The sequence below is a fragment of the Symphodus melops genome (assembly GCF_947650265.1).
Source record: "Symphodus melops genome assembly, chromosome: 13".
Classification (NCBI taxonomy): domain Eukaryota; kingdom Metazoa; phylum Chordata; class Actinopteri; order Labriformes; family Labridae; genus Symphodus; species Symphodus melops.
Window position 1 is genome coordinate 15,374,634 of NC_136703.1, and position 23,765 is coordinate 15,398,398.

General features: G+C 38.4%; 1 protein-coding gene across 3 annotated transcripts in view; it reads right to left on the reverse strand.

The window, feature by feature from the left end:
- kcna10a (potassium voltage-gated channel, shaker-related subfamily, member 10a) overlaps nucleotides 1–23,765 on the reverse strand; it is a 96,600-nt gene that overhangs the window by 50,447 nt on the left and 22,388 nt on the right. The window contains exon 3 of one of the 3 annotated variants that reach the window (XR_013780470.1): nucleotides 6,727–6,869. The exons of the other annotated variants lie outside the window; for them this stretch is intronic. The gene's annotated coding sequence lies outside the window, so the exon portion shown is untranslated. Of the gene's footprint in view, nucleotides 1–6,726; nucleotides 6,870–23,765 lie in introns of those variants that run through there. 3 annotated transcript variants of the gene reach the window in all.

Sequence of the window (23,765 nt, forward strand, 5' to 3'; positions counted from 1 at the left end):
CACACACACACACACACACACCACACACACACACACACACACACACACACACACACACACACACACACACACACACACACACACACACACACACACACACACACACACACACACACACAACACACACACACACACACACACACACACACACACACACACACACACACACACACACACACCACACACACACACACACACACACACACACACACACTTTCAACTGCTGTGCTTGAAAAACAAAGCTTCAGTCATTAGGATGTAATTAGCGACTTAAACACATCGAGCTCATGTTTAAATATAGCATTTATATGATCACAAGGAAATGTAGGGATGGAAAGAGGCTTGTAATTATAGAAGTCTGTGGCACTAAAAGAAATGTGCCACATAATCATTTACACGTGCATGCACTCCAGACAGACAAGCAGGAACACACACAGACTTTTTCTCCACAGAGACATTTATTCATGCTGAAACTCTAAGTTATGTTATCATCCTATCCAAAGATAATTCAAAATACTAATTACTGGGTCACAGATAGCCAAGCGGTTAAGACATGCATATGTATGAAAGAGATACTTCATATTTTTGGACAATTTATGTAAGCAGCCTCTGCAATCAGTGTGTTATTGTTTGTGATTGGGTGAATGTGTAAAAAGTGGATCACAACGTTTAATGAGCCAGATGATTTTATCGGTCAGTATTAGCATATCCCGTGACTTTTCACATCAGCTGATTTTATCATATTATATATATATATATATTATATATATATATATATATATATATATATATACATATATATATATGCTGATATTACTTTATTCAACAGTCAAAGGGCATTTTATTGTCTTTCACTAGCAGTTCTCTTTCACCAGCAGAGTGCGCTATGTGGATTACAACGAGCATCATCACTTTTCAGAGTATGATCTTTGATGCATGTACTGTGCATGTTCAGTTACTTTCCAGTTAAGTGACCATCTTATCTTCATCACACTCTGCGTCTTTTCCCGCAAGTGTTTGATTTGAGGAATCAACCCAAAAATGTAAATCCCTAGCCCTAGTAAAAAAGGACTTTAAATAGCTTTCTTCACATGTCATTTAGGATTTTACGTTACATTAGGACAGTACAGTCCTTTCAGTAAATTTTCCTGATTTGGGGTTTGAATTGGGCTTGATTCTGCCAGCATATTCAATCAAACTCAATCTTATGATTTGTTACAAAGTTTCTATTTGGCAGCCTCCATGTAGGCGCACTGTTGGATGAAAATTCCTCTCCCCACACGTGGGTTGTGTGTATGTGTAGGTCAAAGACAGAAATAGTATGTGTTTTGCAAGCACATGTTTTGATTGTGTAAAGATGCTGCTAAGCTTTGTTTTTGTCATAATTACACACGGTGGAATAACGCCTCAGGCAACCAGATGGAGTCTCTGTATGAGAGTGCCGCAATCAAATTCCCCTTTGTTGTCCAATATTTTATTCATTTATCATCAAGCAGCCTTACTTTTGACACAGAAGTTCAATTGCCCAAAGGGAAAATTATAATTAAAATCAAATAGTCCCCTCAAATAGCTGGATTAATAGAAAGCAGAATATAGCAAGGTGTTTGGATGAAGTGTCATCAAACCAAACTGCTCCTGTCACTTCGTATTAAAGCTAGTTTTTTTTTTATAATGACCACAAACAAAAAAATTAGAGTAAATTGTTCAACTCAATTTCCTGTCTTTTCTTGATTCAGTCTGATGATATAACAGACCTCCTGTGTGAAATCAGTATCCGAGTGCAAGGAGGCGTCAAATCCATTTCCCAATGTTCATGTTTCTTATTGGTCTTTCGTTTGTGTTGTATATGGGAAGGTGAAATAGGAACCTTGCTCTCCCTGCAATGTAGAAGGGACAAATTCTTCCTGTGGTGAAGTTTGTTTGGCATTTCAAAATCACGTGAAATTGCACCAGAAACATGTTTCACAAACTTCTGCTGAGATATTTACGATAAAACCTGAACTTGCTTTTATTTTGCAAGGGTATCTACAAGATAAAGCGAACGTACTGTACAGTAGAGTATCAAACACAGCTATGGTAAATCAAGATAAAAATGAAACAATGATGAACAAGTATTTCAAACGATTCAAGAACTGTTACACTATGCAGGAAAGCTAAATGAAACCAGTATTATCCATTTAATCTCCTCCAAAAGGTCAAACGTGTCAGTGCAAAAAGCTAAAAAAAAATAGTTCAAAATGATTAACTGTTCTGTACAGAACAGGTTTAATAACATTTAATTGTTAGAAATTATTTTTAAGTCATTTCATTTTTAAGATATGCTTAATAGCATTGGGTTGTATTATGCAACAAGTACATAGCTTACCTTAATGTCCACCAAAATGATTTAGCAGATTAACTCTTTCAGTCCCAGTATGGATTTAGCCCAATATGACACAGCCTTGATAATATATATATTTTTTAATGTGTACATCTGATGTGGAAAAAAAAAAATCCTCATTGCCTGAGGTCTGGAGGAAACCAAACATTGTAAGCCATAATTCATGAAACATCCGTAGACAATAACCTGTAAGTGGAGGAGACAGTCTGTTAGATATAAAGACTCTTAATAAGATGAGTCAGTCTGTGTAGCCAGCGCAGCTTATTCATCACTTTAATAACTACCTGCACTCCTGTAACAGAGGGCATACAGGAAAGCCTCTACGCTGATGTTTGGTAATACAGTATATTTATGTGTTAAGTAAGAGGCTACATTAGTGGAAGGTCATGACAACATGCAACTTTTACACTATGGATGCCCCGGAGTCTGACGTGTGCATTAATGTGGCTCCATATGTTTCACCTGAGTGTCCCTCATGAAGATGGACTAACACAAATACACATAACATGCACACTGACACTCAGAGAGATTCAAGTTCAGGTAGTTCCCCCCTGGAAAGAGCAAGGGGGGAACGAGTGCAAAACCTGTGGCTAAATACCAGCAACACTAAAATAGACAAGCTCAGTCTACAGAGATCTACAGAGATCCCCCCCCCCCCCACAACCCCTCAGATAATCCTAGTTTAAAACTGAAAACAAAGGGACCAAATTGTCACCATTTTCCTCTGAAATAGACATGACAACCTCTGCTGCCCTCTGGTGGTCTGTAAAGGGAGCTAAGGAGTGAAACGCTCTCAAAAGTTGAAGTTAAAAATGTAAAAATTGAAATTAAAAGCACACAGGCACAATAAATTAATGTGTGATCCGCTCAAAATCATATAATTCATGGAACTGAAAGTGGAGGTTGTCGAAATAAGCGAGATTACAAGAAGAAAAAACAAATGAAAAAAGTTACAGAGACAGCCCGCCTTTGTACTCCAGCACAAAAGAGCAGACAAAGAAGCATGGACACCTGATCACCAAGGTCTTGGACCAGTGAGAGAAAGCCCCCTTAGGATTAAAAAAGCGAGAGATTGTGGAGGGCATGAGGTGCACTCGACTGTGTGTGTGTGTGTCTGTGTGAGTGTGTGTGGCTGTTTTATCTGGGGGAAGGGGTGAACGCCAGGAAATAGGTCCCCATTGTGCAGCAGGGAGTAATAAGGCGGTAATGAGGGTTTGGGTTTCCATGAGCTGCCCAGTACAAGTGCACCATGGCTGGACCCAGGAGAGCAGGAGAGGGAGGCTGGGTATCAATGAGGACAGGAGAGATTGATCTAGATAGCAGCAAACAGCCGTCAATCTTACACTACCACATTGGATTATAAATCACCCCAAGGATTGATTATGACTGAATGTGTTGAAGTGTTTACAGGTTAGAAATCTTAATGTTCAATTCTCTAGTCTGAAAGTTACATGTATTTTGCAAATGTTTTTTAGCAGAACTTTATGGGCTTATTTTCATTATTATTCTGTGTAGTATTATGATTGGCCAGCTGGGGGAAGCAAACAACCCTGAAAATATGATCATGAACCTGTTTCAGCAACATTCTTATAGCCAATGATCATAATAATAGTCTTTTTATGGACCTACCACAGATAAGACTAAACATATGTTAGAAATTTCATGTTTATTTATGTTGCCTATCCACTTACAATCAGCCTAACCACCAAAACTATAAACCAAAAAATGTACTGAAACTCAGTGATTGAAGAAACAACTGAAGACTGATCATGTTCTAAGCTTTCAGAATTTTACATCGCTTTCAAATGCATCTTGTGTACAAAGCATTACATGGTTCTAGGTCATCTTCCATAAACATTACTTTCACTTTGCTCAAGACATTTATATTTATATTTTCTTTGGAACAAAATGTGTATTTGTTACTGATGCATATATGTGTTCAAAGCCATGTAATCAATATAGCATTATTCACTGTCATGTATATTTAGTTGAAATATAATCAGTTTTCCTCCCTTAAATGCATTAAAAGTTTAAATTAGCAGAAAATTAAGTATCACACTTCTTCATATTTAAATGACTATTTTTTTAATGAAAAAGACAGGAACATAGAAACATCCTCATTTGCACGGGATGATACCAGGAATATAAAAGCAATCATGTCGAGGTTAAATGGGAACAAATGAAGAGTTGATGAACAGATCAAACACACACACGCACACAACTTCCTCCTCTTCTTTGATGGATAAACAACCTGTATAATGCAAACACTATATTTGCCAAATATGACAGGCTGAAAGGCCAGAGCGGAACAAAAATAACAGGTTAATAGCAAGGTGAGGAAGGATTTACTGTATTATACATGTGTACTTTCTGTATGTATACACAGTGAAGTGGAGGGCTGTCATCTTTATGAAACAGGTCTTTGGACAGTCGGCCCTGCTTGCTGGGAAATGATGAAAGATTCAACGCCAACACTGGTTGCTTACAGAGGTTAGTCTGACCTTTAGTGAAGTCTTTAGTCAGGCCATGTGACTCTCTGATGGCTTTAAAGTCTTCCTTCTTTCTATTCCCTCAAGGTGTATGTCTTAGAGGGCTTTAAAATCCCAGCTTTACAAGTGTTTGTACAGAGACACAAATACAGCCCGTTTCATCTGTGTGCATGTATCCATCAGAGCTGTAAAGCCTTAGATGTCACCCTGTCATCCCCCAGCTTGTTCTTTGTAAACTTAGGAGACTGACACTGAGACCAGAGCAGAAACAAGCTAGCAAGTGGAATGTAAGCATTTGGGAAATGTGAGAACTTGTCTGCGACTCGCAGTCTGTGTGCAGTCCAAAGCACCATTATGGTCTGTGCTTGTGTGTGCGCGTGTGACCAGTTCTTCTGACTTGTTTTGAGACATTTTTTTTTGTTGCTTGGTGGCCACATTAACTTCAAACATCAGTGTTAAATCGGGAGAGATGATTTCTAAAAAAAAAAAAAAAAAGCCAAACATGACAGTTTTGTCTTTGGTTGTAATTTATAATATCATCATCAAAAACAAAGATGAAAGACAGCAAAAATGTGACTTGCGTTAAACACAGGAGGTAAAGAAATGTAACACCTTGAGATTATCTGGCAACCTGCCACAACACTTTACCTCACACTTTGAAAATGTTCATATGTAAGAGTGTGTAATATATTGTAACGACGGGACCAAATCTGTTAATGTAATCACATGCTCAGACATGTCTACCATATGGGGACATGAACTTAGTACCCACAGGATTAACCATGTATTCAAGGGTTAAGATATAGGTGTGCTTGTGGGGGCTACTTCACCAAACCCTCAAATGAATCCACACATCCATTTTTTTTTTTTTACTTTTACTTTTGTGGAACTTAGTAAAAAGGGGAAAATAATGATGTGTTATTTAAAAATAACATGCTCTTTTGTTTGCAAATTATTCAAGAGAGAAATGACTAGGCCTCCTGTACAACACCCAAAATATTTTAACATTAATATTTATGGACTGAAGTCTTTAAAAACCCAACCATGCCCCCCGGTGCCTCACTGTGCTGGTTAATTAGGGAGAAACAATTTAAAACTTTCCATAATTGGCACAGAAATCTTCGCTTTCTCTACATCAAATCTCATGTGATTTGCAAACAGTATACATTCAATAAGTAACTGTCCTCGGAGTCTCATTAAAGCCAATGAAGCTGTAAATAGAGATAGAAAAAAGCAGAGCTATGCGTCTACTCAGGAGAACAATGCTGTTGTCTTAAAATCTTCCTCTGAATCTAGTTCTTGATTGTCTTCATTTTAAAATTGATATCCACCTCTTTCTGTTTTGTGTTACACAACTCAGCTGAAACACGGAAGACCTGTGCACCCAAAAGAAAATGGGCTATAGGATAACCTAACACTAAGTCTACTTGTGGCTTGTAAAACATTTCTGGGTCCAGTTGTGCTGCTTGCTTGGTAATCTTTCTCTTTTACTTTGTAGTCCCATCAGGTTAAATTTTTCTTGATGCCGTTCTACTTTCATGCTTCTCTTAAAAGCATAGAAATGATTGGGCACAGCTATTTGGGAAGTTGTTCCTCCTTCATTTGAAGTCCACAGTTGTTGATTTCTGAGATTGAGAATTGTTAATAGTTTCAGCTATTTGATAGCCTACATTGTTTACTCGTTGTTAGCCCCCTACTAATAACAAAATTCCCCAGAAAAGGTAAATGGTCAACAAAAGAGTCTTGCAAAATTCAAAAAGCTGAGGATATTGTATGCATAAAAACATATTGAGAACATCCAGCAAAGCCTCAGCCATTCTTGTTCATTTTAAATGAACCAGAACGCACCTGATAGAGTTGTCATCTTTTAATCGGAGGATCGAGGTTTTGATTCCCAGCTGATGTGTCCTTGGGCAAGACATTCAACCCTGCATTGCTCCCGCTGCTTCTGTGGCGGTGTATGAATGGATTAGTTAATTCTGATGGATGATAGATGTGACCTGCAGTGTAAAAGCACTTTCAGTAGTCAGAAGAAAAGAAAAGCACTATATAAGCTCAAGTCCGTTTACCATCTTTACTACACTAGTAAGCACACCAAGACAACAATTAAGGCATATGTGACCATATTAAACACTTCCTTTGAGTTGCCAGTATGTCTGAAAACTTTGAACACATTTGCTCAAGCACTGTGCGCTTGTACAGCCTTATTGGTCACCTAGAATATCTAGAGGACTCTCTTGTCGAAAAGTGGATGTAAGTTACTGTTTTATGATGATATGTTTAGATTAGAGCAAGATTTACGTTTTGGAGAAAAGTTGGGGTTGTGATAAGGCATGCAGTTGGATGGTTTAGATTGAGTTTTGTACCTTAGGAATGCATTCATCAAGATGGAGACTCCATAAGTATGCAGCTGAAGTACAAGCAAAACATAAATCTGTTCACTTCGTCACACAAGGGGACTTGCCTCCCATATGAGGACAGGAATAAGGTATTTATGGGCTGAACCTTTTTTTCCCCTTAATCCAACTAAATAAATGCACACAAGTCAAGTTTTTTTCCCCCACAGTTCAACTTCTTGCTTCTTGAAATTGTTCCCACACAACGGTCAATAAAAACGAAATATGAAAATGTATTATTATTTTCTGCCTGAATCTCTTGATCTTTCCACGGCTATAATTTAGATTGTTACATGCCGCTGTAATTGACCACAAAACTAATCTAAAGTACATCTTAGACTGGAAGAATCATTTGTTCAGCAGACAAAATGGGAAAGCCAGAAAATAACACCAAGTTAAAAACAATTACCGACGGCGACAGAGTGACGACAGCAGAAATAATACATTTCAAAATAGTGATTTCGTTTTTCGGACACTTTCCATAGCATCATATTTCTCTAATGACTCTTTATACGACTCCAAAATAAACCTGGCAGATTCTGTACCCCACATAATGCTGACCGGCTGAACGAAAGAATTCTAATAGACACTTCATTACTATTTGTTTCTGGGCATAATACCTGCAGTTTCTTTTCATTCATGCCAAGACTGACTCTCATCTGTAAGAAACATCATTTGTCAATATGGTTGTCACATTCCCAGACTTTAAGACTTTGGCGTTCTCAAAGCCTTTAATGAGGTACTTATGCAGGTAAATGAGACGCATGCACCAATAAGAAGGAAAACAGTCAGGAATTGGAAAATGACCCTGGATAGATGAAAAGCGACGAAAGAAAGAGAAACATTTCTTAAAACTGTTTTCAATGTCCTTGCAATCCCTGTCGAAATGTATGTGTTGAAAAATGGATAAGTCTGCAAGCATGGCAAGCTTGTTACCAGCTTCAGAAAAGTTTATGGAGAGAAATGTCTTTGAATAAATAAACACTTATGATGATGCTGACAACTAAATCCCAAGCTATTTTGTAAACATGCATATGGGTCTGGTCATTCCACATGCACACTTTGGACACAAATGGTTGATGATTGGCAGGGGGAGCAGGATAATAGAAACTTAGTGGATGTAATGTTACTGTATCTCATCATTGCTTTTGATGTTATAGATTACTTCTTATTAGTAAAGTTAAGACATTGTGGTTTTACGAGGATGGGTAGCTGCCTAAAAAAATAAAATAAAATAAAAAAAGCACAATTTCTTTGACGGCAATGTGTCAAAAATCAGACACGTTACATGTGGAGTTCCATAAAGTCCATTGTATTTTGGTCAAGGTATCAGTTAAAGGCAGAAATTACAAATAAATGAAAACAATATGATAACACATCTAGGTATAACCTTGGATTGCACCTGCTGATGATCTAAACAAATTAATAACTATGTAACGAAAATTGGATCAGTTTTCAGGAGGGACGTTACGAATAGTTTGCCTCTGTCACAGCTCAATGTGTGGTTTAATGAAAGACTAAACCATTAAGAGTAGCTCACAATAAAAGTCTCCTTATCAGTCTATCAACTCTAAAAAAAAAAACACCAAACACTCAAACACACATCAGAGTTGCATGGCCCCTGGTTGTAAATTCCCCCTCTTTCGCTCAGTCTTTGCTTCACACAAACTGTTTGGCCCAGCTCCCAGCCATCCTACTCCTCCATTAAGGGTCCTTGTGGTAGAGGGGCTGCCCTATCCAATGCCTGCATTCTGTTTGATCCCATCCTCCATTTCAAAGGAAGACACCTGATCCTCGCACTGGGTGAGGGAGGTGAGGCAGTAGGGAGGGGTGGGCATGGGGAAGGATAGTGGGCAGGGAATACAATGATTGTAATAGATGGGTATAGGCAGGATTGTGGTCCCCTCTCCCTCCCGTTTTCTCTCTGAAGGATCTTGTTTCAACAGACAGGTAAAGATGAACAGGCGGTCAGGTCGCATGGGTTGAGCTGGTGGTCTTCTCAAATCCGCAACATCAAGGGCCTCATTTTCAACTATGCATATGTAGAGTTTTGTTAACAGCCTCTGAGAAGTCTTTCCATAGAAAACAGGCTATTCTCTGTGTTAGAATCATGAACCCTCCGGATTTTGTTAGGGTTCAAAATACAGTTGTGTGACAACTTAATCATGGGATAACCCATAATTTCTTGTGAGTTTGTTTTTTCTGCATGTTATTCATAAACACCCACCAGATCATTTTGAAGAAGAAACAAAGAAAATTCCATCGTTGTGTCATTTTGTTCATTCTAGTACAGTTCTAGCTCAATATCCCTTTTATGAGCCACTATTTGTCATCATTTTCAATTCCCTGAAAACAGATTTTCTGAATTAGCTTTTTCACGAGGGGTATGCCTCAACAGCACAATATTGAACCATAGATTTTCATTTCACACGAGACATTTCTCATTGTACTGTAATCAGTTTTTTCTCTGTTGAGCGTTCACAAGTTAGCATTTAGTAACATATGCACCGGACAAGAGTTGTGAGTGTTTTTAAAAGTTGATGCTTTAATAGACCCAAACAATATTAATTTTAAGGATGTTTTCAGAGGCAATTTTCTGATAGTGCCCAGACAATGTAGTTTTGGACAAGTCACATTAAAGTAAGGCTTGCCCTGTAGAATATGTCGCTTCAGGTGGACATCATTAAGCCTATCACAATCTCATCATAGGGCAGGTCCATGATGGTCCACAGAATAAGAACTTGGTCCATGCAGACTTTGTAAATGAGGCCTCATGTTGATGGAGAAACATCAAAGCACACATTTCTTTTCATCGTCACATTTCACTCTCTTTCTGGCATCACGTTTCTTTGTTCTTTAGGGGTTTTTTTCTCCCTTTTAGGCATTTTCTCATTGCGTGTGAAAAGTGTTTAATGAAATTCTCGAGTCAGAGCGAGGTCAGGTTGGACGTGTCATGTACGTGGACCCTAAGGGCCTAATGTGTTCTGGAACAATGGTAGGAATTTTTACTGTTTAAAAACAGGCCCAATCGCCTTCCAAGCAGGTGGAATTTGGCCAATGGACGTGTCTGTTTTGCACTACAGCTTTATAGACGTGCAAGGACTACCTTGGCCATGATTGCAGTAATCTAAGGTGTTGGCTTCATGTTTCTAACATGTAAACAGATGATTAACACTTGTTTGTTCAGACACAAACACAAGAGGAGGAAGAAGAGGTTGTTTCCTGCAGTGTTTTAACGTGATATATTACATGCTATTTTGTCCCTCTCGGGGCTCCGTGGATAAGCCTCTGCAAAGTCTCCCTGTAGTCCATGTGATACATGAAAGGTTCATTTCACAAATCAACCACATGCATTCATAACAAGTCTGGATTAGAAACCTCTGATGTAAGATCCGATGTGCACATGTGTTTTTGAATGTGTTTGAGGAAACATGCATGTGTGTTCGTGTGTTTGAAAGATAAATCATGCAGGGTCAGACCCAGAGGTGTGGGGCAAGTTGCACCACTTTGTCATACAGTTACAGACACAGGTGTACATCTGGCATTTGACTATACCATTCAGAAAAAAACCTGCAAAATGTAATTTTCTTCTCATTATTCAATGTTCTATGAATATTTAGGCATTACTAAACTCAATTTTAGACTTAAGATTATGCAAAAAAAACAGGCCACATGTTAGCTTAACAGTTAAGAGAGCTAACTCCTGCAGGGGTTCAAGGTGGTCTGTTTCCTTTTTTTATGAGGTGACTTAATGACACATACAGCAGCCTATTAACTGAGATCTTTAAAACCTTGGTGAACTCAGTGGCAACTGGTTTCTTACGTTTGTACAGTAAGCATTCTCTAAATGTGCACACACACACACACGCACACCTCTACACAACACACGTCTCATGGAAGGTTCAGCAATTATCTGTGACTAAGTTGTAAGAAATTCCTCACAGTGGAAACATAATGTTACATTAATTATCCTCAACTCTCACCAAGCAATTACATCATTTCCATTTTTTTTTCAACTGATGACATTAACATCTCATTCTTTTCATTGTGCTCATGAGCTCTGGTTTTCACAGAAATGCAATATGTAGAACCCGCAAAGCAATGTGGTTTGATGCGATTGTGCTTGTTTTGCTTAATAGGGGCAGTAATCACATTACTGTGGTTGAGCAGGCGAGCGCCTTGGCTTTACAAGACACCCTCTGTATCATTAGCATTGAACTATACCATATCACAGCTCGTCATGCCTGAAAGCTTTATGGTAAGAGCTTGACAGTCCGTGCATTAATCACAGTAGGGTTAAATCTATTGGGACAAAGTGAGGGTGAAAAGCACGAGATTAGCAGTAAGGGAAAACACATCTGCCCCTCTGTTGGGTTTTATGACGCTGCATAATCACGCCTTGTAAACAGTTTATTTATCCAATTACAGTATAAACGAGGCACGCTGAACAAAAAGCAAGTTGGGTCTTTACCAAAAACTAATCTCATAATTTGTCATTATGGAACATGTTTATTTTACTTCTGCCTTCATCGGCTTCCCTCATCTCCAGCAACATTCCTCCAGATGGGACAGGGTGTGTTCAAGTCTGCGCTCCAAGTTCTTGTGCAACTTTAGCACATCACCTGGCAAATCAAAAGACATGATTTTCTCAGAGTTAACAGACTTTTGTCTCAAAAGAGTTTCATGGACAAAAAGGTAACGTGGCTGGCAGGAAAATCATTAGAGACAAAAATCCAGGTGATTTAGATTAGCTGGGAAAGCAGGAAGTGTGTCACTCTACTCCAACCTGTGTTATGGTTTCCAAATTGAAACTCAAGCCCGCAGAATGTCATACAGCCACACAATGCAGAATGCTGCCCATGCTGTGCTCAGCATATGTGGGCAGGATTGGTTTACTAGAGTCTGATGTATAATTTAGCAAGTGTCAAAGTGAATGTGTGTGCGTGCACATGTCAGTCATGAGGGCATGTACCCAAGTGTTTAAAAGAACATCAAGGAAGACTAATCAACAGTCTATAACAAATGTGATTGATGAACTTTGGCAGACTTTTGCTGCCTAAACTTACATAGGCCACATTGCTTTTGTGTGAGTGTTTGTCTGTGTAACCATATGTGGATGATATTTTATTCAACAGATGTCACTGCCCCTGGTCACACTCATCTGAACAAGAAGACACACAGATGCAACATTAAACCCACAGCTTGGATGGCTCTCTTGTAATAACCCTGACATCATTAAAAATAAAGGGTGGAACATGACAATTACCACCTATTAGAGTGTATGCTCAGCTGCACACAGTCTGCAGGAATATTTGGCCATTGGTAATTATATACAACTTTTGTCTTTTAAGTTTATCTGTTTGAATTATACTTGTGACAACTTTCACCATTGTAAAAAACTGCTTTGGGATTTGTCTAACAAAGATGGAATCATCTAAATGCGTTGAAGATTAAAGCTGGTTTTACAACACAGACAAAGCAAGGCAAGCCTGACATTTGGGAAATTTCTTCTTACCTTAATCTTAACCGTAACAAATGATCTACAAGATTTTGTAAGCTGCAGCAAATATATATTTAGTGCAATAGTTCTAATATAAAGTGGGTCAATTTGGCACATCCCGGTTGTGTTGGCACACATCTGTTCTCCCCAATGAAAGTAAGTTGTCCTCCAAAGCATGTCTCCCTGCACTTCATTACACCTGTTGATGTACTAAAAACAATCAATTTTAAAGGCCTAAATAATAACAAATTAAACCAGTAATTCACAGTCTACTTTCTGGTAGCCTTGGAGGAGGTGATTTTTTCTGATTAAAGTGGTCCAAGGCCCAAATGTGCAAACTTTCAGACCAGGAAAGTGTTCGGCTAAGTCGTGCTTTACCATCATGAACAAATTCAAACTATTATTCTTTTAATTGATCACAGTGTTGGTCTGTTTTGCAGCATGCAGGCCTCTAGTTTATATGAAGCTATTGCAGATCAACTGAAAACGTTTTACTCTTTACTCATGAGGACATAAAACAATTTCAATATTTACATTTTTTTACAAGCACATTTATTCTCAAACATGTTGACCAGCTTATCCAGAGCTGGAATCCTGCATAAATGGAGCAATCAAGTCATTGGTTTGAATATGCAAAATGTAACCCAGAGATGATTCCCTATAACATTATTTCTGTTCTTCGTTTATCTCACCATTCATGTCTCTCCAGTGCCTTTTTTTCCAGCTCAACTATTTCACACGATTTTGTTTTTTTTTAAAGGTTTTCCTTTGACTTTCTTCTGTGTAGCTTCTTAAACTTGTATGTTTTTGTATTGGTCTTTTGCCATGCTTACGGTTTCTGCAGCCACATACTTCTTAACTAACATTGGAAAACCTTTATAGCGAGACCTCTGGGAGTTCAGTAGAGTTTACATCTCTTGTATCTCCAAATGTCAACACCTTAAATGGTTCAAAGTTTATTTTCCACACAGTGTTTGGTACATTTAAAAGGAACTAAACTGGAGCCACGAAGCACACTTACAATGAAAAGGCTAATAAAAATAGTTTATCAAAAGTAGTCAGATCTCTGGCCTATCCGCAGTAGTGTTTAAGTCCACTCAAAAACTAAATACCATCTTTAACAGCCCAGAGTGCTTTTAGAGTGCCAGAGTTCAGATGGCTGCAAGTCTTGAATAACTTCTTACCGCTAAAGCCTGCCTGAATTTTGACAAAGTGATATGGCCATTACTATAGCTAATCTACCACCAAATCATTAGTTTGAACTTTAATGAAAACAAAATATAATTGTCAAGAAAAGACATTTTAACAACACCCCACAATTCACATTCGGGTAGAATTGTTCTGTTAATTGTCAATTCTTGGAGGCAGATTCTGTCTTCAATATCAGCAATGGAATAGTATTCAGATAGCTGCACTGATCTTATACATCCAATTAGGAACATAAATTATCTCCTGCTAACTGTATGACTAACATGACTCTCAATGCCAGCACCAGATAGAAAATGCCAGGACAGATTGTTTTCCCACCGCTATTACTGTATTTTCATTTTTTTCCACTTTGTACCAGCTGGGGTATTAAATATTTTCCAGTACCCAAGCATAGGTATCTGGAACAGTATTGGGATGGACAACATGTCACTAGAATGCATTTGAAGGTGGCAAATGGGAACTTTGCTTCTTTTAATAAGGTAAATGTCTTGCAGTCATTGACATAAAACATAAACGCCAAGGAGCATTGAAAGTTACCAACTCAGGATAAAAGATAGCTCTTTTAGGGCTAGGCATTTTCATCGGGATCAATAAAGTATCTATCTATCCATCCATCCATGTTTAACTATTTGCCTCTAAGGACACTGTGGCAGTGATTTTGCTCATCTATCCAACCAAGAGCAGGATACACTGCTATACCATTTAAGTATAAGGCAGAGCTTTAAACAAATGTTAATGGCCAGGTACACCTGTGAATACTTCATTGTCTGGCCTTTTTCTCTCTCTTTCTCTGCCCTAACCACATCTGCGTCTGTCAGAGTTAGTGTACATAGTGCACAATGATGTGTTTTTCCATGTGATTATTCTTTGCAGGATATTTCCTGCGAGTCATCTCCATATGTGTGCAAGCTCACAAAGACACATAATCTCCCACAGACAGGAGATGTAGACCACCTGGTCACAATCAGTCAGGGCCAGGGGTTAAAATCATTGTGTCTTTAGTGTAGTGGAAAAGGCTCATGCAAGGTTGCGCAAAGCAGGAAGAAGGATTGAGTTGACCTGGCAACCACATTTACTGAGCCTGAACACCTTTTAAAAATAACATTTTCCCATTTTATATCTACCTCTTACACTTGACAAGCATTTGGCAATGACAGTTGTGGCTACTGTGCCATTCAAGCTTTTTAAAAACCACTCATAATCCTACAAAGGGTTTTGTAGGAAATAGTTGTGATCAGTATTATTGATCACGTGAAGCTGACATACACTATTATTACAGTTGTTTCAATACTCATGCCATGTATCATTCAAGCCTTCAGTTTTGCCTAAAATGTGGTATTGAGCTTTGTCGACACAAGTTTATAGAGTCCTCTGCGTTGGCATTATTGGAACACTTATCAAGGAAAATACTACATATTACATAAGGTCTTAAGGTTTGGATGTATCACAGACTATGGTATCTCTTGCCATGAGACACTTCTGCCAAGGTAATCAACCGCAGATGTCAGCTAGCGCACGCACACACACACACAGACAGACATGAACATTTGGAATTCTTATTGGAAGCCGTTTTAAGAGCAAACCAGTAGAATGACACTGACAAGAGCCGGCAGCGGAACAAAAGCAACAGTGAGGTTGATCCAAACATCAGCAGCAATTTCCTGCCATCTTTTGCCTGTCACTGATTTTTCATCTGTATTATCCCTTATCTGTTCTAAATCTTTTATTTTTATTTTCCAGATACAAACCAGAGCTGACAAAAAAAGAGAAACTTGTTGCAACAATAAATATTAGGTTACAAACAAAGTAATAAATGTTTGAAAGCTACAGCTGTTTTCTGTATTCCCCTCTTGGACATGTGGCCGACACACTGCAGACCCTTAATGCGGCAGCGGGAACACATGACATCATCAGGGAGTTGCAGGGCATAATGCAAACACGTCATTTATCATTTAGACACTGTTTTGTCAGTTTAATATAGGCTGAACTTCATTAATGAACTTGTTTCGTTTGGGGCTGCTGCAAGTAAGGCCCATCATTTTCATCAAATTAGGATGTTTATATCATACACTCTTGATTTACCTTAACCTCCTTGAATAATAGGCCAGGCGTGAACTGGAAATTTTTCAGCTTTCATTTCATCTTTTTGTTTTTCATTTTCATTCATGAATTATTGTGGTTTCTTTGTATTTTATACCTATAACATCTTATAAAGACAACACTGCCCATAAATCAAGAGGTTAAAGTTTAGCTTTATTTAGTGTTAGTTTTTTTGTCTTTGTCATTTAAAACGACAGGCCACAAGCTGTTTCTCATCCCACAGAAGCAAAATCTGAATCTGATGTCGTGCTGACATCGGGTTTGTGGGCCGTCTGATAGAAGTAGGTCAATATAGACTTTGGGTTTGTTCACTCCTCTTTGTTTTCAGGATATATCTGTCAATGATGTCACAGATACATTTGTGCATCTGTATTTCTGTTCCTTTTTTTGCAAAGAAAAAATGTCCTTGTGGCCATGCACAAATGTCTACTATGGTGATGTCATTTTGCAAATATTCAGCACTCCATGCTTGTCAAGATTGTGGAGATAGAAGCGCAGGAAGTTGGTAAGGAACTATAAATCTTGTCAGCATGCAGAAAAAGCTTGACAGGGTTACATTCACGATGGTACATTCCTAACCATTTCTTGTCAATTCTGTGCTTGTTTGCATGGTTCTCAAACAGTGGCTGTTTACAGTATGAAACTAACTCACAGTGAACTCTAGCTGACTGGAGAGTCAAGTTACAGACCCATTTACCGTCACGTGAAGCATTGCAAAAATGTTGATTTATATTCACAAATTATGAACGCAAGATTTTTTAAGTTTGCATTAAAGATATAAAATAAATTTTTGCAGACTGTGGCAGAATGGTGAAGTGTAGTATGTTTTGGCAGTGTGGTCACAAGGTGGTTAAGAAGCTGTCTTGTGTGGTCTCACTGGGTTAGGATGGAGTTAGTCAGAGGTTTATGAATGGAGTGGATGAGACATCTTTATGGACCATTTTCACTTCTAGACAACACTAAACACTGGGAGAGCAAGGTTCAGCAGACTGCCAGGAGAGCCAGACCATGACGTGTGTTAGTGTGCGTTCCATCTGCATCATATTTTGAGAGGTATACATATTGAAAAAGCAGTCAAAGCTGAAAGCTAAAGCACCCAGTCCCATTCCATGAATTCTGAACGATAAAAAGATAACGTTACTATATAATATCTTAAATCACAGAAAATCAAGCTTATGACTTGCTTTTTATGGTGAGTGGAAAAACAAAGAAGCAATTACTGTAATTGTAAAGCTCAGTCATAAATGCATGCTGGAACTGCTTAGTGTAACACGGTAAGCAGCTTCACCTTCAATGGATAGATGCAGAATATTGAAATCTCTTTCGTGTCCATAATGAAATTATTATAAAACCATGGCCATCTTTTTAAGTAAAGTGATTGAGATCAGTGCTGACTCTAAAGTGAAGCTGTGACATCTTTACTCACTTAAACTGGCTTAGTGAGCGCCAATCTTACTCCAGTAACCTGCACTGATCAGGGAAATGTCTGCTATGGGGTCAAGGTGTGTCTGCCAAACTCTAACCACACACAGAGTTAAATAAGACAGATGTGATAAGATTCGATGAAAATGTATCCTTTTTTTTTTTCATGGCAAGTTAAATCTGACTTCCTGAAAGTAGAACTCCCCAATTTTGGGAAATTGCACCAAAAAGGCAACCACAGATTGGAGCAAGTCTGGTTTCAACATCATTTCCAGTCATTTCGGATCAATTAGGTTCTTCATTCCATTCTGCTGATGTTTGCTTTGCTCGACATGGGATTTAGTTGGCTGAGTAAAGTTTTGTTAAGAGTCTGTAGTAATAAAGACAAGGCCAGCAATTTCTGTAGCACCAAGCAGATTGTATTCACAGCCTGTGGGGTTTCCTCCAGAAATGACTCCAACTGTGCCTCTGCTGAGATGACAATTGTTTATAAAATGTTTGAAATCAGCCCTTATCCCAAACCACTAAGCTGGGATAATTGAAGATTTCTTTTCTTCCTTTGTAACACTGTGGCTGTGTTTTCTGCCACCCCACCCTTAATAGTCTTTAGAGTATTAAATACCCAGGAGTGTCTAACATAGCCTCTCCCAACCGAGGAGAAGAACATCAAATATCTCAAAAAAGAACAGGCAGATGTGTTTGCAGGCAACATCTGTTCAAAGCTATCCCCATATCGAATGAGGTGCCAAGAGCAATGAAACTCAAATACATTTTCTCACAGGATTGAAGAAGTCCATCCTTTGCATCTTATCTCCTGGCTTTATACACAAGCAGGCCTCTCTCTCACAAGACAATTGGATAGCAGCCTCCATTTAAAAGGCTGATTTTGTTGAATGTTGTGAGGGTATGCTTTGGCTAAGTGTGCAAAATGTGATCACAAGTCAATTCAAAGCAAGAAGCTTGTAATGTAATTGAACAGCACTCTCTTTTGGACATTTCAGCCTTAGCATTTGTTACAACTCTGATTTGTAATTCTTTATTTTGGCTAACAACGATCATTAATTGGTGCCAATATGGATACTTTCTTCACAACTCTACTCACGTTTTGGTGTAAATAAAATTACAATGACGATCAGGATATGATTAATCAAATAGCAACTTGATGGACAGGCAGCTATCTGTTCAATTAAATCAAATGTGATCAGTAACATTTCAGAGAAAAGATTGGTCATTTTCTTTTCAAATGGCTTATTGTTGATGTACAGTTTCTATGGACTAAATACTAACACGCTAATGTTTAGCAGGCTTTTTTGGGGGGTTTTTTCACCATCCTAGTCTAGTGTGTAACTGTAACCATGTGTGACCGTTGAGTCATATACCTTAGATGGCTACGCCACAGACTGAATTGCAGCTTGCTTGCTGTATTTTAGACCCTTGTGGTTCATGATTGTCCATAAATCCAGTCAAATTAGCAGAAATAAGCTTAGCTTTATGCTAACTGATTTGTGCTTGCATGTTGCAAAATGTTCTCCATGCTCTGCCATCTATCACAGCCAGTCTATGGTCTTTTGAAACATGCTTTTGCAGACATTGTGGAAGTAAATGTTGGAGTCCCTGACCTGAATAAAGCTTTTTCCTTGATGCTCTACAGCATCGCATACATGACATTTGTCTTAAGTCCAATGCCATACACAGTACGTTTTTGCGTTCGTATTTTATGGCTTGGAAATTCCTCTGTGAAAGACCTTGTCATCGAAGGCCTTCTTGGTCATTGCTCTCTCTAAACTTCTTTCTGCTCCCTATTCACTTCTTTGCATTCTACCCATCCTACATTCTGGACCTGTAATGGCTGTAGCAGATGCTGATAGTGGCTACTTTGTGACAGAGGATGTATCCTGTGTTCTGGATTTTTGTTTATGACTGTAACTAAGCCCTGTAGGCCCGTACCAGCCCTGCTGTCTGTCATGTATCTGCTGCAAGCTACCACACACAGAGGAATCAAGAGCCTAAAAGGGCCGTAGTGGTTTTGCACAAGCAGTCAAGTAAATCCTTTTGTGCTTATAGCGATTTCACAATACATGCTCCTCACAAGTGCTTATAGAATTTAAAGGTATGCTTCCCTGTTTCCATGGCCCCAAAGTTTTCATATCATTAAAGTATGCTTTCAAAATGGACTTCCAGAAGGCTTGCCACCTTCTCAATATAGCCTCCACATCATAAGGGAACAAACTTCCAGAATGCTTTTGTTCACATTTCTTAATTTTGAAGTTTAAAAACAATTACAATTGTGATCTTTAAAATTTCTACACACTTTATGCATTTATACACAGGAATTAAATTCACAGATGTTAATGTAGCCATTTACTTTCAACCATATCCCTATTTACAGTCCGAGTATAAAAGAACAATCTGTGAGCAGGTGGCACAGTTTTTGGAATCTAAAGAGTGTTGATGTCCATTTATAAAAGCCACTGGTTAATTGCAGGAAAATTGATTGCAGTTGTAATGGATTGCAAATGAGGAGCGAACCAATCAGTTATAATGCAATCTCTGCTCCTACCTGCTAACATTTGATGACTCTTCAGCTTTATATTTAACCGTTTTATCTTTATCTATTTTATACCCTATCTTCATGCTTCATCATCTGTCAAAAATGGTGACCTTAACCAAGCAGAAACAGTGCACAGTGGAGAGAGACAACATTTCGTCTGTCTTCAGTGGGAGGTTTGTGCAATATATAAATGAATTATCCTTCCGATTATCTGGAAACAGGAGTTTATTTGTTTCTAAGTAGCAACAGCAAGTTCAATAATCAAAGAGTTCACATGAATATCAAATACTGCTGATGACCAAGCTTCAGTAATTCAAAATGTTTAGTGTTTTTCCAGTAAACTCTGTGTTATGGTTATATCTAAACAAATTACACAATGGTTTGATGCCTCAGCATGTGAGATCTGGTGTGTGTCTTTCCTTTCATTCGAGTATGGTGTGTACGTGAATTATTTGTCTCCACTAAAAATGAAAGACAATCCATTTGGTGGCTCCAGTACAAGCTCATATGCTCATTTTCATTACATGTTGTGTGTTATTCTGGTATGTCCTATCTAATCCGCCTTGCAGACTCAGTATGACGCTGATCTCTTCTTGTCAAAGCATACCAAAGGAACAGCTCAGGAAAGAGGAATGAAGCTAAAAGCCCATAAAACCTGAGGATCAAACACACTATTCATTTTTAATGTTTGTGTGAGTGACGAATGCCACTCTGGATTCTCATGTCCAAATCAAGTGAAATGTCTTTCCTGGCAGGAAAACATTGCAAACACAGGCAGATGAGAGACGCTGCATGGAGCGCAGTACACGAAAACAGACACTTTTTTTTCAAAGATTAGCAATTGTGAACATACTTTAGTAGGCACATATATTAGATATATGAACCCCTAAAAGGGTATAATATGGGGCCAATAACATGCAACTGCTTTACACTTAAAGTTTTTATTGAAGAACACAGGTAAATATAAGTGCTACAAATAAATGTGTTCTGCATAAAGTAATACCATGTTTCATTAGTTACAGGTCGGTATGAAAAAAAACTTTAAGTCAGAGATCCAAAATATATGTATAATGTGTTCCAAAACATCCTTGTAAATACTCGTCTACTGTTGTAGCTATTGAAGAGAAACATCCTCAGCAAGCCATCACAATATTGAAGAAAAGATCTCAGTGGTCCCTACATGATATCAGGAAACACTGTTATCAAAACAACATTTACAAAATATTACATACAGTAGGTAAAAAGTGTGACTCTCTAGTTGTCTTTTGTATTTAGGTTCTTGAATTTTGCAAATAGGAGGCATAAAGGATTGTGTATGTTGCTGTGATGTTACAGACCTGACACATTTGGATATAACTACAACCCCACAATTCGAGCAACAAAACAAGATATATAAGTAGACTGCTGGGCTGCAAAACTATAGTTCCAACATCCAATTCATATGGCTGTAATTAAACATAGGTATGAAGAGTGTGTTAGTTAATGAAGGACATGGATGTCATACTCTCCAACACTGAGCCGGCAGCCAGCTGATTAAATGATTGCTTCTATTCATACACACTAATCACAGCTCATTCTTGCATGAAGGCAGACTATTTAAACACAACTTCTGTTTCACTGGTCTCTTCAACACCAACACTTCATATACTTTGTGGCTGCAAGCAAGCTTTGCCTCCAGCATCCAAGCCACCTCCATTCTAACTTAAGCCTTTGGTTCACCTTTGAGGGTGTAACACTGTGCTCTCTAAAACACCGACATTCTACTCAGCTAACCCAGAGGGCATCTTTTAGCAGAGCGTTTGACTCCAAGCGAAACTGTATTTCCATTTTTGCAATAAAATGGTTAAATGTATGACAAGACTGTTGGATGGTAAATTATGTAGGAATGTCAAGTTTTGGCTATACATAACTGCATATTACAATAACGGTTTTGATTGGCTCCACCAGGCTGAGTTTGGCTGGAGACCTTTCTGAGTTTGACGAGAGCAATATGAAAGCACATAAAAAAAAAAAACGAGATCCTGCAGACTCATCTGGTTTAGAGACTACCTTGGATGTTTCTCATTGACTTTTGGGAAGGCGTGTCACATGCAATTACTTCACTGACTGGGGGTGTTTTCAGTTTTGGTTGGAGGTGTGGAGGTGTGGAGGGGGTCATGCCTTGAGGTTTGTGGGGGCGGTACTGGAGCGTTTCCTCACGAGTGGCATCTCTAACAAGCATACCAATCTTGATTTCCCTCCAATGCATTCCAAACATGTGCGGTAATCACCCTCAGGGTTCTCACACGGATTTCACCTGGTTGGAAAACCATTTAGATTAGTCAGAGGTGGAAACACCCAGGGATCTCCATGGTGTCATCTGGTTGTCATAAATAACTTCATATTTATAGCAGACATTTTGATGAAACTGTTGATTTTCTGTATTTTAATGATTTTCAGCCCTTTAAAAGAAGCCTCTCTTTATAGAACCTGTGATTACTGGTTCATAGGACATGGTACGATGCCATTCAGCCATGAAGGTCAGTTTCCACGGCAGTAATTAAATGTTTCTTGTTATGACAAATGCAGTAGATCCTCTTCTGCCTGCTAAGACTAGCTCAGAAATGTATGCTGGAGACATATATATCAAAGACTTATCGCTATACACTTGTGTTTGAACCTGTGTAAATGTGCATGTGCTGACCCAGTTTAACCCTTTAAAAGACTGTTGGGTTTCCGAGGAGAAAATCCAGGACAGCTGCTGCTTTGTTCCTCTCCCAGGTGTCTCTTTTAACACACCCCTCACAACTTAGTCTGCCTCCCCTCCTCACCCTTTACAATCCTAAAGACCCCCTTCCTCTAAAAAGAAAAACACCTCACCATTCAACCCCTGAATCCATTTCCAAGTTTTCCTTCTTTTCAAATCACTTAACTTTCCTTTTGAAACACAGATGTTATTCCAGGTGATAAACCTTTCAAACAATATTCCACTTCCCAGCTATGTTTAATCTGCACCTTTTCACTGTTTCCAATGCTCGTCTCTACAACCTTTACAGTCTGGAAATGTTAAGTTTCTAGATCACTATCATACAAAGTGTGCATGGATAAGTACATTTTTGTAAGAAGCTTTGGCATGGATGTACATAATGCTTGCACAATAGTGACATAACTTCTGAGCCAATCCCAAATGCTGACCATATTGTAAATGTGATCATATTTAAAACTGTAATTGTATATTCAAGAAATGTAAAAAAAAATTAAGGTTGAGGAACAGATTTATTACACTCTTAAATTGTAGTTTAGAGTGTATTTATTATCATTATCAACATAACATAACTTAAACGAGAAATGAACTGAAGGTTTATGACTGCTATTATGTACATTTTATGACGTGTCTATGTCATCCTTACACTCACTTCTTTAAACTAACTATTGCCACCCCTGTAAGCAGGACACCTTATGGCACCCACAAGTTCACATTTTAGTGGTGACAGTCACAAGCTACAAGGTGACAATGACCTCAAACAGGGAGTGATAGTAAAATTGAACGGAAAAAACTATCAGAGCATGGTGTAATGTGAAGACAATGGAGAACAAGTTCCACTGACGAAGTAGGATGTGAGTCACAGACGTTCCACATTTAGGAGAAAAGATGAGAATTGAGACTAAGGTTTGTGGCATTTGTGTAAAAAGAGATTCAATTTGTGGGAAGAGTAATGGAAATTGGATTTTGAAGGAT